Source organism: Tachypleus tridentatus, chromosome 11 (assembly GCF_004210375.1).
Source record: "Tachypleus tridentatus isolate NWPU-2018 chromosome 11, ASM421037v1, whole genome shotgun sequence".
In the NCBI taxonomy this organism is placed as follows: Eukaryota; Metazoa; Arthropoda; class Merostomata; order Xiphosura; family Limulidae; genus Tachypleus; species Tachypleus tridentatus.
The window spans coordinates 31014424-31031183 of NC_134835.1; the positions used below are offsets into that span (position 1 = coordinate 31014424).

At 31.7% G+C, this 16760-nt stretch overlaps 1 pseudogene across 1 annotated transcript in view; it reads left to right on the forward strand.

Moving 5' to 3' along the window:
* The window catches only part of LOC143231867 (uncharacterized), a 101002-nt pseudogene extending 87875 nt beyond the window's left edge, over positions 1 to 13127 (forward strand). Inside the window, exons 10-15 of the transcript XR_013017244.1 lie at positions 3007 to 3049; positions 4942 to 5102; positions 7673 to 7867; positions 8508 to 10892; positions 12302 to 12351; positions 12879 to 13127. The product of XR_013017244.1 is annotated as an uncharacterized LOC143231867 (transcript). The remainder of the gene's footprint in view (positions 1 to 3006; positions 3050 to 4941; positions 5103 to 7672; positions 7868 to 8507; positions 10893 to 12301; positions 12352 to 12878) is intronic.
* The last annotated feature ends 3633 nt before the right edge of the window (positions 13128 to 16760 follow it).

Sequence of the window (16760 nt, forward strand, 5' to 3'; positions counted from 1 at the left end):
AGGAGATGTACAATAGTAAGTCTCCTTATCAGCAGAGCATCTCTTATTAGAAGGAGATGTACAATAGTAAGTTGTAATCCTGTCTTTGAAGTCTGTTAAAATTATTTTATGGGAAAATTGCAATTAAAGAGTATTTTAAACAATAAATTAATTATACTTATATAAAAAAAACAAAAAAAACCTTTTCCTCCACATTATTATAGGCTAGATCCTCTACGGAAATTCCATAGCTTATTAAAGTTCTCTAAAGTAATTTAATTTTGTTTTAAAATTAGATTTTTGTAAATCAAATTAATTTTTATTATAAATGAATAACTTTTAAGTGATTCAGAATTTTTATAAAAGTTATCTACTTCTCTCTAAGTTAGGGAGAAGGAAGTTCTCTGACAAAAGTTTAGTTTTGTGAAGATTGTTGAATTTTAATTAACAGTAACTTTCATGAAGAGTTAATGTCTCTAAATTATTAATTTATTCATAAATATAATCATTTGTTTTATTTACAAATATCAGATCATCCCTTAAGTAATGCCCAACTTTAGGTTGAGAAAAAGAGAAAGGATTTCAAACGCTTTTAGTGTTATTTAATCAACAATGTATGTTCCATTATGATTAATTACCTGCCAACAATTCACAAGCTTCTGAATGTCACTTCTTTAAAATTCTTGGGATTTGGAGGAAAAGAATGTAGAGAGGGTAGTTTTGACATCTTCATGTGTTCCAAGCACTTTTCCATCAAGATAGTTCTGCAAGCTTTAGAATACATAACAATCAGATGGGGCAAGATCTAGAGAATAAGGAGGATGTGGAAGTTTTTCCCAATCTAGCTCTTCAATCTTTGCAGATTTGATACTTGCTGTATGTGGCTGTGCATTATCCTGGTGTAACACAAAACCTTTATAATTAATCAAAGCAAGCCTCTTTTCTTTCAGTGCAACATTCAAGAGCTCTAACTGTTGACAATAGAAGTCTGATGTAATCATTACATTGAGTGGCAGCAACTCAAAGTGGATCACCCCAACAATATCCCACCAAATGCTTAACAAGACTTTCCTAGGGTGGAGGTCCATTTTGGGCTGTGCTTTAGCCAGTTTATCTGCAATGAGACATTGTCTGCAGCACTAAACATTTTTATAAAATATCCATTTTCATCTCCAGTCACTAACCTGCCCAAAAAAGGTGAGTCATGTTCAGGAGAGTGCAGAGAAGTGCAAATGTCCACTCTTATTCTAAGTTTGGTTTCTGTTAAATCATGGGGACTCATTTTCCAAGTTTTGACATCTTTCCAAGCTGTTGAAGATGATGGTGAAATGCTGAATGGGTTGAATTAAGCTTCTGTGCTAGTTCAACTGTTACAGGATTAAGTGCAGCCAGCAGGAAGTCATCATTAAACTCAGCAGGACGACCTGGACGTGGCACATAATTTAAGCTGTAGTAACGTGATCTGAACTTTTGAAACTACATTCGACATTTTCTTTCATTGAGAGACTCTACACCATAAACACCTTGAATGTTTCATGTAGTTTCTGCTGCACTATTGCCTTTTTTAAACTTGTAAAGCATTATATGCCTAATGTGCTCCTCAGATACATCCATCTTCATAAAGGTTTGTTTCATTAATAATATGAAAAAGTAGAGTTGGGTTAGTTTCTTTTATTGTCTGAACATTTTTATACACGTCCTACTACATATTTTAGTGATGATGCACTTTCTGGCTTACTTGTGGGATGACTTGATATAGCCCCGGTAGTACAGCAGTAAGTCTACAGACTTACAATGCTAAAATCAGGGGTTCGATTCCTCTTGGTGGGCTCAGGAGATAGCCTGATATGGCTTTGCTATAAGAAAAACAAAAAAACAAGACTTGATATAAGTGGGTATCTGATGAGTAATCAGTTGCTTTTTTTTAAATCACCATGTTTATCACCTTGCTTTTTGTAGCAAGTTACATTATTCATGGATGTTTTACCAAAAGTGGAAATGAATCCTCTCGAGAAAAGGCCTAGGGTTGGGCTGTAATATTAATTGTTTCATCAAATCAAACATTGTTATTTTCCACAAAAATTTTAGTATACAAAACAAGAAAGTTAATGATATTTTGGTTTAGTCTATGTTGTGGTTTTGACTACATTAAATTAACTTTTTTTTGCTGTACACAATTCTGCACAAACATTCATTAACCTTCATTTGTTTAATGTAAAGAGACTATTTGAATTAATTCATTAAGCTTCATTTGTTTAATGTAAAGAGACTATTTGAATTAATTCATTAAGCTTCATTTGTTTAATGTAAAGAGACTATTTGAATTAATTCATTAAGCTTCATTTGTTTAATGTAAAGAGACTATTTGAATTAATTCATTAAGCTTCATTTGTTTAATGTAAAGAGACTATTTGAATTAGTTTTGATGTAATAAAAAGTTGGCCGTTAAACATAGAAGTTTTAAAATGTTGTTTGTTGGTGTGTGTGTTATTAATTCGTTATTTGTTTGTAATATTTGGATTTAAAACGTTGGTGTAACCATTTAAAAACGAACCTTCATCAGTCCTAGAAAACCACACACACAAACAAACAGTTGTCGAAACTGCTGGTGAGTTGATTCTCTGAATTTGATTTTGACTAGATATTTTCGTTTACAGAACAACCTACAAAACTCTGTAAATATACAGAATCAGCATGTTTCCATCAGTTTTACTTTTAGAACCAATAATAATTAGGCAAAGAGAAACAGTAATATAATCTTTGCACATGCTGTGATTAACTTTGAACCAAAGGAAATGTGTACGAAAAATATTTGCTTAAATTATGTCATTAAACAAAATAAAACATTATTTTCAGACACTCTGAAGCAAACTTATGTTTTGTCCCGTAATTGATTATACATTTTTACCAACAGTAAGTGTTTGATGTAAATTTCAATGGCTAGCGTAGAGAAGCAAACTTATGTTAAAACACTCATTTTTCATTTGTAATAGAGTTTGAAGTTTTTTTTTTGTTTATTACATTTAGTTTACTCTCAGAACATATGGAATTGAAGTCACAGTTTAAAGAGGTAAGTTACTGGTTAAAAACAACCTTTAAAGATGTATATTTTTACATGTATGTATGTATACAGTTGTTTATATACATTTACTGTTGAATTTTAAAGTTATAAAAGACATCTAACTCAGATTTTTTTGTCTTGAGTAAGGTTAATTTTGGTCCTGGGTATAGCACAGTAGTACTTAGCTGTGAATCTGAGTATTTGATGTTTGTGATCCATTGCCAAATAAACAAACATAATACTTTTTTGTATCATGTTGCCACTCTAAAAGTGGTCAAATCTTTCTAATTTATCAGACATGAATAACCAAATTGTTGGTGGTGGATTGTTGTTATCTAACTGCCTTTCTTCTAACCTTTCATTTCAAAATTAGGAATCACCATCTGAAAATACTGACAAGGTTTCTTTTTATTTTCAGCTGTTTTTGATATTTTTCTGAGGGAAATTATAACTTTTTCAGTATTGTTTGGAAACACCATTTAAGAACTGTAAATTAGCATATATAAAAGTAATTTTTAGCACGTTTGTAGAATGAAACAATTTCTTTAATTCATTAGAAATGTCAAATGGTGATGTTATTTTGAAAACTTCAAAGCTTGAATTATTAGTTTTTAATCAAAGTAATTAAATTCAAGCTATTAGAACTCTGTACTTAGATATCATTTATATGACTTTTAATTAGAAACCATGTGTTTTTAAAATGCTCTTGACCAACTGGTCATTTTAATGCAAGTGTACCATAAATGTTGTACAGCTTGTGAACATTCTGCATGCAGTTATAGTAAGTGGGTTAAATAGAAACACATAAATCATTTAAGTACAACATAAGCTTTCAGAGTGAAAATGCCTAATACTAATTTATTATAATTTATGTAAACTTCTCAACTCAGTTTTCAGCTGTAGCCCATGTTATTCCTTGTAATATTACAAATTGTAAGTGACATAAACACTTACTTATTTAAGCCTTTGTTTGACAAAAGTCTCTGTGTGCATTTGCTTGTGACTGCCAAGCTGCTGGATTGATTGTTGTCAAAGCTGGCACTTACCTTAAAGCCTCCATGAGTGTGATGTATCTGCCCCTCCTCCGTCATCCCTGTGAGGAAGGGGACCCTACATATTCCTCGTGCATAATTTCTGAAAGTGAGAGCTGAATTATTAGGTTTCTGATGATAGAAATAATTTTCTTCTGAAATTATCTAAACATTTTTCATAATGTACACTTTTGCTTTTGTTTTTATCATGCAATTCTAGATCTAAGTTAAGGATATAATTTAATAATTATTACAAAATTTCATCTTAGGATCTTACCTTGTCAATATTGTGGTGTCGTATTTGTACCTCAAATATATAATGCTATACAAAAACATTCTGTTAATTAAAAGAAATAATAATAAAAAATGTTGCATTAGTTCTGGTCCCTTCTTTTAACTTCATTTGTGAATTAACTATTTATTTTTGGAATTTAATCTTTTGTTTATCAGCTCTTCAGTTGAATTTGTCTCTGTTGTGGAGAATTAATAACATTTACAGATACTTTATGTTGAATGTTGTTTACACCCTTTTCACACATACAGTTCTCATACTAATTATGGCAAGAACTTGCTATTTTCTATAGGAGACAAGATTAAGTGCTTTGTCAATACTTACCAGGTACCCTATGTTGTTTAGTTTAATTGAATTGGTTTGAAAGTGTTGTTGTTGAGAGTACAGAGTTGGAGTCAAAGTTAATTTACTGTATTTGTATTTAAAATGGTTCACTGTCTCTGTAGATGTGAAGTCAGTCGAGAGTTGAATAAGTTGATTAAAGTTGTTTGGAGTAAATTTGCATTGCAATTAATACATTCTTAACCACTTAGAACTCGTGTCAGCTAAGTGGTTTTGATAGTAACGTATATTTTCAGTTATTGCACCTATCCAGACATTTCCTCAAACAACAGAAAGAGATGTTAGAGAATTTTAGAATGATTTACAAAGACCAGGATCCAGTTGATACAAGTCTACTGGAAGAAGGCAATGAAAAGGAGAGATATGGAAAACTAACTAAAGAACCTAAGAGCTCAGGGTGAGCAATTTGTTTTATGAACTGGATATGTCTTTGAAAAGGTTTAAAAATATAGTTTTTATGTTTTAATCATATTTTGTCACAGTAATATCAAACCATAGATTTTTTTGTAATCCCAAAATTACCAATGGAGTCTCTGAATGTCATAACTGTTTTTTTTTTAACTCACTTTTTTAAGTTGTTTACACAGTAATTTGTTTTAGGGTTTGTCTTTGTTGATTATAGGGTCCCTAACAGGATTATAGGCATGTGAACTTAACATTCATAAAAGTTATTTTAATTTTATTAATGGATTTTACATAATTCAGCTGCATAGAAAAAGATGAACATTATTTTCAAAATCTATCATCTAAGGATCTTTCACAAATCCTGATGAAAACTTAGATCAAACTTACAACAAGAACAACAGAATATGTTTGGGTCATTTACACATCCTCTTGTTGCCATAGCAACAAATAAAAGATATTGAAAATTAAACAAAATATATGCACAAAAATAATATTCAGAAATGACATGTCATGCATCCTATTAACCATTTATAAACTAATGGTGTTACAAAATCTCAGTTATCCAAAGTAGACTTTCATCAAAGATAACATGACTAAAAAAAAAGTTATTTCCAAAAATATTTACATGATCAGATTTTATTATTTTACGTGTTAACTTGAGAAGAAAAGTTTTAATTCGCTTAAATTTAAAATGTTACCTCCACTACAACCTCAAGGGATATCTCTTGTTTATGTTAAAATGAGATCTGTTTCTTTCCACTTATTTGCATCTTTAACCTCATTTTGTGCGAAAATGTTACATACACTGTTGGCCAAAATCTTAAGGCCAATGAACATAAAGAGAAAATATGCATTTTGCACTGTTAGACTCAACCACTTATTTGAGTAGAGCTTTGAAAGATGAAAATAAGAAAAGGGAAAATAAAAAACAACAAATTTTTTAGCATTTAATAGGGAAAATGTGAACACTATGAAATTAGCCTAAATACTAGGTGGTCAAAAGTTTGAGACCGTACTGAAACGAAGCATTAATCGGTAAACACGTAATGAAATTTAGTCATTGATGTTCAAACATTAGCGTTGTCAACATCTCCCACTGACATCTCCTGTGTTACATTGGGTAAAAACATGGCAAAGGCTAAAAGTTGACAGAGTTTGAACGTTGCAGAGTTGTTGAGCTTGCAAAAGCAAGGTCTCTCTCAATGTGCCATCGCTGGTGAGATTGGGCATAGTAAAACTGCTGTTGCAAATTTCTTAAAAGACCCTGAGGGACATGAAATGAGAATTTCAAGTGGTTGACCCAAGAAAATTTCACTGGAGTTGAGCAGGAAGATTCGATGGGTTGTCCAGTAAGATACCAGCTGATTGTTGAACCAGATTGAGGCCCTTACAGGTGCAGAATGCAGCTCAAGAACAATAAAACTGGCATCTTTGAGAGAAAGGCTTTAAAAACCGTAAATGTCTTCAAAGGCCACGCCTCCTTCCACACCACGAAACAGCTCGGTTAAACTTAGCTGAGAAGTACCAAACACGTGAAGTGGAAAAGTGGAAGAAGCTTTTATTCTCTGATGAGAAAAAATTTAACCTGGATGGTCCAGATGGCTTCCAGTGTTACTGTTATGTAGAGACATTTTCTACATGACACAGTGGAGGAGGTTCCATCATGATCTGGGGTGCTTTCTCCTTCCATGGAACAATAGAGCTTCAGGTTATACAGGGGCGTCAAACAGCAGCTGGCTACATTGGCATGTTGGAGAGAGCATCGTTATTGACTGAAGGCCTCCCCTTGTGTGGAAATGACTGGATCTTTCAGCAGGACAATGCTGCAATCCACAATGCTCGCAGAACAAAGGACTTTTTCATGGCGAATAACATGATTCTTTTGGACCATCCAACGTGTTTGCCTGAACTGAACCCCATTGAAAATGTTTGGGGATGGATGATAAAGAAAGTCTATAGAAATGGACGTCAATTCCAAACAGTGCATGATCTTTGTGAAGTCATCTTCACCACTTGCAATAACATTCAAGCCAGCCTTTTGCAAACATTTATATCGACCATGCCAAAGAGAATGTTTGAAGTTATTTACAATGACGGCCATGCAACTCACTACTGTACTCTGTTTAGGACTTCTTGGTATGGTCTTAAACTTTTGACCAGCTCATATTTAGGCTAATTTCATAGTGCTCACATTTTCCCTATTAAATGCAAAAAAAGTTTTTATTTTTATTTTCCCTTTTCTTATTTTCATCTTTTGAAGCTCTACTCAAATAAGTGGTTGAGTCTAACAATGCAAAATGCATATTTTTTCTTTATGTTCATTGGCCTTAAAATTTTGGCCTGCAGTGTATGTCATAGACCTTCTACTTGCCCATTGTCCAGACCAATCACCATGTTTCACTGTTACACTTACACTGTAGCCTTACAATTGTATCATTTATATTTTTCATTTGATCTTCTGTGAGACCCATTTTTATTCTTTTTTTTTCACAATTTATTTTTCAATATACAGACTGCTATATTTTGAACTGTGATATATTTACAATATATCTGTGTTTTCAGGAACATTTCTGAAGAAGTGGAAACAAACATGTCTGTTCATGAGGGAGTAATGCTAGAAGAGTTTAGAAAATGGTCCACATACATTCTGCCTACAGAAGAAGCAAGGCTCCAGGTAGCAGAAGATAGGTGTAAGAGATTGAGGATGAGGCCCAATAAGGGGCTGGAGGAGAAAAGGTTACCATTAGATATTCTGAGGTAAATTGGATAAATTTTATAAATAGCTTAGAGGTTGAAAAAAACATTGCCTTTAATTTACTGTTAGTTGCAAACATGATATTCATGGGTACGAAAACGTTTACTCAGGTGCATAGGAAAGATCTAGTTTTAAGAAGGGAGTAATTAGCTCCTATGTTATTCTTTCTAAATTAAATGTTAGGTTATTATTAAAAGATATAACTGGATTGCCATTAGTTTATTTTTATGTAACACTAAAATCCCATGAAAGACTTTAACGCTTATTTTATGTATGATGTGATATTTGAATGAATATAATTGAGCTTTTTTTTAACTTTTTCCCTTTTTTGAGAAAATAATGAAGGTACCATCTAAACAAATGATTGAAAATTAGATAAAAATCTTAGTGAAATTCAAGACTTCCTTATTTCCATGAGTGTGTTTTAGAAATGTAGGTGGGGGTGGGGTGGGGCTTTACTAGAATATTGAAAGTACTTTTATTAGAAAGTGTGTTAAAACCATCCACTAGTATAAAATTGCTGGGAACTTACAAGTTAATCAGCAAATTAATAAAAATTTTGAATCATTTTACATATATATTTGGGTATTGTATTTAATGATGGATCGATTTGATACAATTTGTGTGTTTTTTCATTTGAAGGTCACATTTTGCTCAAATTCTTGCCAAGTTGAGCAGTCCAACATTAGGAGCAACCACAAGGATAATGTCATCTTCTGAGAGCACTCTATCTTTTGATAGCTTGATAAGTGACGAACAGGAGGAACAAGACATAAGTGACACAGTTCAGTCACAAAAAAGAAGATAAACGTAAAGATTTTCAGTTACATAAAGAAATACAAAGTGTACAAAACTTGGACTTGCCAACATCATATTGTTCAACCAGTAACCCTTGGACTTCACGCAATTCTCGGTCATTAAGTAGTATACTAGATGTTGATACGTCATCAACCAACAGTCCAAACAGGGAAAGGTTAAAAGTGAACTATCACAAAGAAACCAGACATGGAAAAGAGCAGATAAAAGATAATAAGAAACCCTTTTTTCCAATTAAATCTTTATCTTCCTCATCTGGTGCCAAAGTAACATTACAAGAGATTGAGGACACAAGTCTCCAATCTTTGTTTGAAAGAAATCCTGAACTACGGCAGGAAGGAAAAACTTGTTCAGTTATAGAAGTCTTAGAACCATCCAGTAGTGAAAATGAAGAAATTTCCAAAGTTGGTAAAAAAACGAAAAATATCAAAGGTTGTAAAATAGAAAAGAAGGAGAATGGAAACAGTTCCTCCAGCTCTGTGCAGTCAGAAAAGGATTACAGGTCTTGTTATTCTACTTCAAAACAGAAGCTTGTTCCTGCCCACCAAAGATCCTCTTCTGGAGATGTCACTTTCTCAAATAGCCAAGAAAAAAAACAGGGTCCAAATGAAACTCAGGAAAGTGCATTAACAGAAAAGTTAAATCAATCTTCAAGATCTCAGCACCATCATAATTCTACCACTTTATCTCATGAAAGAAGTGTCTGGAAATTAAACTCATCTGCTGGAGAAGAGGTTAAGCAGAGAGTGTCCGATGTCCCTTCACCACAGGAGACTCAAGTCAAGAGTATTGATGTAAAAAGCTCAAGATATCTTGAACCTGATCTGATCCGAGAAACCAAAGTAAAATCATTCTCACTGCCAGCCAATCATTACAGTCTTCAGCCATTACAAAGACAAGGGAAAACTGGATGGAGACTATGCGATCAGGGATCAAGTGAAATGAAATCTCCTCCTACAAGGGTTAATCAGCCTATTCAGGATCAGCCCATTTCTGTGGTTGAATTAAATTCTGAAGGGACAGTACACTCAGGAACTCAGGGTAGCACAGCCAAAATGAAAGGATTCCTGTCAAAATTCTCACTGAAAGGTAGATGGGCATCAAAACACAAATCTCGATCACCAAAGAAATTAGATGAAATCTCAGCAGATGAGTTTCGAGAAATGTATTCTAGATCTGCTGGACCAGGTGAAAGTAAAGGTAATCTGAATGTGCCAGACTTGTCAAATCTTTCTAGTCAAGATGCCAGGACAAGTAATTCTTCAAAGGAAAAGTCAGGTTTAAAAAATTCCTCCCATACCCAAACAACAGAAGATACAAGTACTTGTAAGCAACATTCGTTTGATGTTTCACTAGAAGATAAGAATAATGGAATAGCATGTATGTCACAAACTGACTTAAGTAACCAATCCTCCCAGCTTTTAAGATTAGAAGAACTTCCAACACCATCGGTGTTGCTCCCTCCTCGTGGAGAACCACCACCTGCCCCTCCAGTTACACAGGGAAGTGGCAGTGATATTCAAAACCAAACAGAGATTTTGACCTTCACTGAACAAGGGCCACTGAGAAAACCTTTGGAAGTTATTTCGACCTGTGATACAACTCCTCTGGTTGCAACAGTTCTGCGAGGCCAGAAACGTTCCAAGATGCCAACCACTACCTCTCCTTCTGCACCTGGATTTTCACAAACACTACATGAGCAAGACTGTCATATTCAACAGTCTTTCAGTGTCTCTTCAAAAAATAATTCTTTATCTCGCCCAGCATCCTCAGCCTCTTGGGTGGAATCCCCTCCTCATTCTGAAGATAATGACAAGTCTTCTGAATTCCCTTTAAGAAAAGCTTTTTCTGCTTCATCAGAACTTCTAATTACCCCAGATTCTTCCACAGCTGGACGACAATCACCAGCACCAAGCGAGGTTTCTAAAACAGAAAGTGCTTTGTCACCTCCAAGTGATGTTTCAAAAAACAGAAAGCACAAGACACCTTCATCACCTTGGCAAGATAGAAGAAATTGTCAACCGTGAATCATCTACTTCTCTCACCACTGTCCCCATTAAGGAACCCATGGAGGTAAAGACAGCAGCTATAGTGGACATCACTCAGGTTCCTAAGACCGATAATGTAGAGAAGGTACTGTCCACTGGACATGAAAGTGATAAAGAAAAGAACAGTGACTCCCCAGAACCAGAGCACAGAAAAGAAATTAAGGTAAAGACATGGTAGCTTGATGGAAATAGGTAAAGTTACAGAATAAGTAGTGTGTCTAAGTAATTTACCTTGTATTATTAGAAATTCATCATAAAAAGAATGTAATTTACAACTTTTTCTTTATTATAAAACATAAATAACATGTATCGTATGATTAAAGATAAATGAGCAAATTTCTACTATCCAGTTAAACCAAAGTGAAACATTTAATGCTGTGTACCTTCATTTGTATTAACAGCTTTAATTGTGTGTGAAGACTTACTAAATGGTATACATTTTATATACTTTTAATATAATACAAGAAATGTCTTGAACACCAGTAATCGAGTTTTGACACTTATCAGATGAGAGAGAACATGAACTTGGAAAAATTCCTGTGTTTAAAACCCTTGTAAGATAGTGAAATGTGTTTCTTGTATATCTCTTATTCTAACTTGGAAATAGAGAAGAAAAAACCAAGTTTTGTTTTTGAAGGGATGTGTGTACTCACGTATTTCCAGTATAATTAAAATCCTATTTTCTGTTTGGTTGATACTGCATTATCATTCAAGCCTAACTACCTCGATTAATATTGTTAAAAAACAAAACAAAAGCAGTTTTCCAGTTACTCCAGAAGCCTGTACATGTTTATTTCTAATTTTTATTTCTGTTTTAATAAATTGAAACAATTCTATTGTTTAGAATGAGGTTTTTATCATTAAACAAAAACTTTAACATTTAGGTTGTACTAAGTTTTTTCTATTCATGATGTTAGAAAAACATGCAAGTTTAAGAAATCAGTAACACAAGGATATATTTTACAACCCAAATATTTTTTAAAGGTTCACATTTCAAAAGCAGTTGTGTTATAGGGTATTATATCTTTCCTTTGTAATAATGAAAATAAATGATAATATACAAGATATGTTTTTTGGGATTCCCATTATATTTTTTTGAACTTAAGACTTAAATTCATCACATAGGTTTAAGAACTTATATTTGTCATAACTTTTGTCAGTACTATGGAAACTGAGTTGTGTATAAAAAAAAACAACAACAACAACAACTAAAAGGTCGTATAGAACGTGTTTATATTTCTTTGTCAGCCACTTCATTTGTGTTAGTCTGTAATTTCATAATTCTAGTGATAGTAACTTAGAAAAAGAAACTGAGTTATTTTACTGAGTGTGGAAAGCATTATATACAAAGTTTTTGAACATTATTAGCATTTTGACATGAAATTGATAAATAATATTTATTTTTAACTTCATTTCTAAAAGTACAGCTTTTTCCAATTTATATATTTATTTGCATTGATGTTTCTATTTTTTGTCATTATTACTAACAAAAAACAACATAAAAAAAGAAATTTGATTGGATACTTGTATCATTAATCATATTTAATATTTTACTAATTACCTTATCTACAGGTAAAGAACAATAAATATGGAGCAAGATCTGAAAGAACAGAGAAACCATGGTATGGGAAAATAAACAAAAGTATTTTATGTTATTTGTAAAGTAATGTTTAGGGAAAAAAGTAATTCAAACCAAACTTTTTTCCTCAATGTTTTTACTACAACAGATTCAATCAATTAATTCTTGATAAAAATCATAACCAATTGTTTTTATGATTGCAATACTTGATAAAGAGAAAGCCACAACCGAGATACTTTTCATTCTAATCTCTAATAATATTTTTGTGAATATTATTTTTTATTAGAGTAACTAGCTTTCCCACCTCAGAATAAAAAAAGTGTATACAGGGTGACAAAAAACTGCATAATTTGTTTCACAAAGAACAGTTTAATTTCATTACTATTATCCTGTAACATATAATAATTGGCTTAAACTTGTCTTTGTAATGTTTTCTTTATACCAAATGAACAGCAGTTTTTTTGCCTTGCACTATATATTGTAGCTTTTATAAGTATTTGAACTGTGGCAAAAACTTTAATTGGTGGTAAAAAGGATTTCTCTTTAACCTCTTTTCTCTCTTTAATTTAGGTATGAAGTGTCAGATGAAGAAGACATGTTTTCCCCAGATCGGTATCACATAACAATGGGAGGCAGCTCTGATGATGACAGACAAGCCATTACAAGCTGACTAGTTTTAAACAAAAGTTTGTTCTGTTTGAGTCAATCTTTCAGTAGTTTACCAATAGCTTAGCTTATTTTTGTGTTCATTTTAGACAGGAAGAAGGGAATCCCGACTACAATACATTTTTGTTTTGAACAACTAGAGAGAAGCCAGATCTGACTGTCATTGTGCCAGTTATTTAAGTTAAATTTTGTTTTAAATAAATTATGTTTAGAATACTAAACAAACTAACAAGAGGTACTGCAGTGTTTTAACACTTTTTTTTGTAAAGCATGAAAATGCTATTCTGGAATGTACTTTGGATTAGTGATACATATATTTAAATTTATAAAGATTTTGTATCTGACTGTTATGAACATTTTTGTTTGCCTAAAGATTTGAACTAGAAAGAAAAGCAAAGTTAATACAGTAGGCACATAAAAAGGACAGTGTAAATGAGAATTATCTACATTTAGCGAGGTTTCTTGTTCAACCATATTGTTTAAAATTCACAAAGTGAAGTGTTCCTAACGTAAAACAAATTATATCTATATATATATTTTTTTCCCTACGCTTTTTTTTTTTTCTGAAAACATTGACCTTACCTAACTGGAAAAATCTTAGATGCACGATTACGAATAAATCGGAAAGAACTTTTATTAAAGTGTAGTTTTAAAACCTTCACATTTGATGTACGTTTTTTACTAGAAATAACTTCTAAGATGTTTTTTCCACCTCTCACCTTTTGTCATGTTTATGTTACTCTAGAAAAGGGCTACATGAATTGTTTCTGAATATTATTTCTTTTTTCGTTACAAAGTATTGAAACGGGTATTTTCATGCATGTTATTCCAGTGTGACTGGGGTATTACTAACGTCCTTCTTTCGTGAAGTAAGAATCGCTAATGTTTCTATAAGAGTCAGACTGGCAACATACTGACTAACTCCTACCTAAGTTTTTTGTGTGAAATTTAGTGTAATATAAAACAGATTTCTCATAAATCTGGAGCCATTTGTATATTAAAGAAAGTTAATTTTAATGTAATTTTTCACTGTTTATTAACTAGATATGTAAATTTGTATGCTTTTTGTGTTGCTTCTGTCTAGTGGTTGAACCTATAAACCTAGAGTTACACTTGGATATTTAAATTGATACATCACCTTAAGTGTTCTTTTCTAAGAAATTATGTCTTTATGTGTGAAGAAAATATTGTCATCCACTGTAAGGTTTAAAATAACTCTTAAATCGATTTATCAAAAGTTTTCAAAATAGCTTATACAATTGTTTTTTTGCAGTTAGTATATTGTTGGTAATATTATACTTATGTTTTCTAACATAAAATTCGGTTTAAAACTCTTAATGTTGTCCAAACAATTACATGTAGTACGACATATTGGGTGGTAATTCAGGTATGTTTTTTACGTAGTCCCTAAATTTATAAAGAAGATTGGTTATATCAAATAGTTTCTGACATGTACATAATACATCTAACCGAAATGAAAAATTTACAGTTTGGTAGGAATGTGTAACATGAATGTTTTGATCTAATATATTGGTACACTAACATTCTTGTGAAAGATACTTAAAAATCAACAATTGACCTATTATATCAAAGCGAAGATGTAAGCTTTCCACAATACACTTCAGAAATGACTAGGATTTACCACCAAGGCATCTGATTTGCTAATTAATAACATTTGCAAATTTATATTTTAATACTTGGATTCCAGATTTTTTAAAGTAAATTTGAGTAAAAGCCAACATATTGCTTAATGTAAAATAATAAGTAAATTATAACTTTTTTCATACAATCTGTCCACAAATTGATTTAATTAAGTAGCTTTAAATAAACTTTTCAGACATAAAGAAATAATTTTATAGTTAAAACAATCTAATGTTATGTGTGAATTGAAATTCCTCTGTATAATTCCAGCTATGTAGGTTTAAAATACTAGATAGTTAGAAACAACTGTAAAAGAAAATTACAAATTTAGTGACAATTAATAAAGCTAGTATACAAGATCACGTGCATAGATATCATGTAACATATTAGGTACAATGTTTCTACAATCAACTGGCCTTTCTCTTTGTTTTTCTTGTACAAGTCTTATGCCATTGCTTGTTTGTGTTTGTCACAGTAATAAAGGCCTTTGTGTAAAATTAACACAAAATATAAGCTAAACAGTTTACTTGTATTAGTACAATAACATTATGTATTTTATTAACAGTTTTTGTAGCATTATCTAAAAAATTAGTAGTTTGTTGGTGGGACCTCTGTTGTAAAAACATGTTCATGATTCACTATGTTCCTTAGAGTTTAATTTTTCCCAAATATCGCAGAATATGGATAACAAAAGTTATTGGCATACAAAATAAGAATACCGTATCATAAAGTTGATTATGTTAATTAAGGAAGATGAATTTCAGTCAAACGACCCTTCAATTGAATATGTTTGTTAAAAGATTATTGATGACTTAGTATTGGTTCTTGACATCTTAAATAAAAGTGGTATATAAATTAAATCATTAATAGATGAAGGTCTCAGTCACAATCTTGTTGTAGATAGATTATGGTGAGAAAAAAAGTTAATTGGTTTGAAACTAGTATTTGGATCTTTAATTAGGTTGAAATTTTTATAGCATGATAATTGTGTCACTTTCATTTTTTGTTGTTACATTCTGAACGAGGTCACATCCAAACTTGTACCTTTCTAACATTAATGTAAATAATTTATTTTTACGACTGCTTCAAAATTTGTTCAATTAAAAAAAATATCCATTTTTAATTTAAGATTTATCTGAATTTAATATGATCAAAAATTAACAGAAGTTTCAGTCTGTGGGTGTTCAAGAAAATCTACTTTTATCAAACAACGTGTATACCGTTCAAGATTCGGGGATATGAACACAAAGTGAGAAGACTAAATTCTTGTACATCTAAATGTATTTAATATGTCTGAATATAATTTTATTGTTAGTTTGTACGACCTTATTAAGAGTGAACAGAGGAACTAAACGTGTGTGTGTGTGTAACCATCTTTAAGATTGTACAAAGAAATTTCATGTTAAATCTAGGCAGTATGTGCTCCTGTTACACAAACTGTAACGTCTAGGCAGTATGTGCTCCCGTTACACAAACTGTAACGTTTTTTGTTTTTTTTTAAATAGTGGAGTTCTGTTGCATGAAAGAAAATAACATTTTTATTGTTTATAAAAATGCATCGTCCTGTCTCTGTTAATTACTCAGATAATGACCTGATTAACATTCTGTAATTTCTGTTGTAAACTAGAAGAATGTTCAAAACTTGTTTATGAATAAGAAATACAACTGAAGGACGTATTCAGAATACTTCCTTCCAATCCTTTCACAAACTTACAAGAAATATCTCAATAGAAAACACAACTTACTGTTTTCTATATTTCTTTTAACATTCTCTATAAACATAGCTCTCTAAAAATTACAAAAGTATTATCAGTCTATTAAAAACTTAGTAAGAGCTTTAGAGAATTAAAGTATGTACATTACTTTTGAACTGTATTTGTATATTTCTATAAAGAATGCACCAGACAGTTACACCACTCACAATCTAAGTTAATAAAGGAAGCCTGAGACATGGGATTCACTAAACAGTATTATAATATGAGACATTTTTACTTTTCTCATTAAATAAAAGAGTAATATAAAACATACTGAGTAAAGAGCAGCTAATTCTGCTGCAAGTCTATAATTAAATTTGGGTCCTTACAAAAATATGTTCTTAGTACCTGTAAATTTAAAAAGTTTGTAAGCTTTATGTGCTTCAACTAA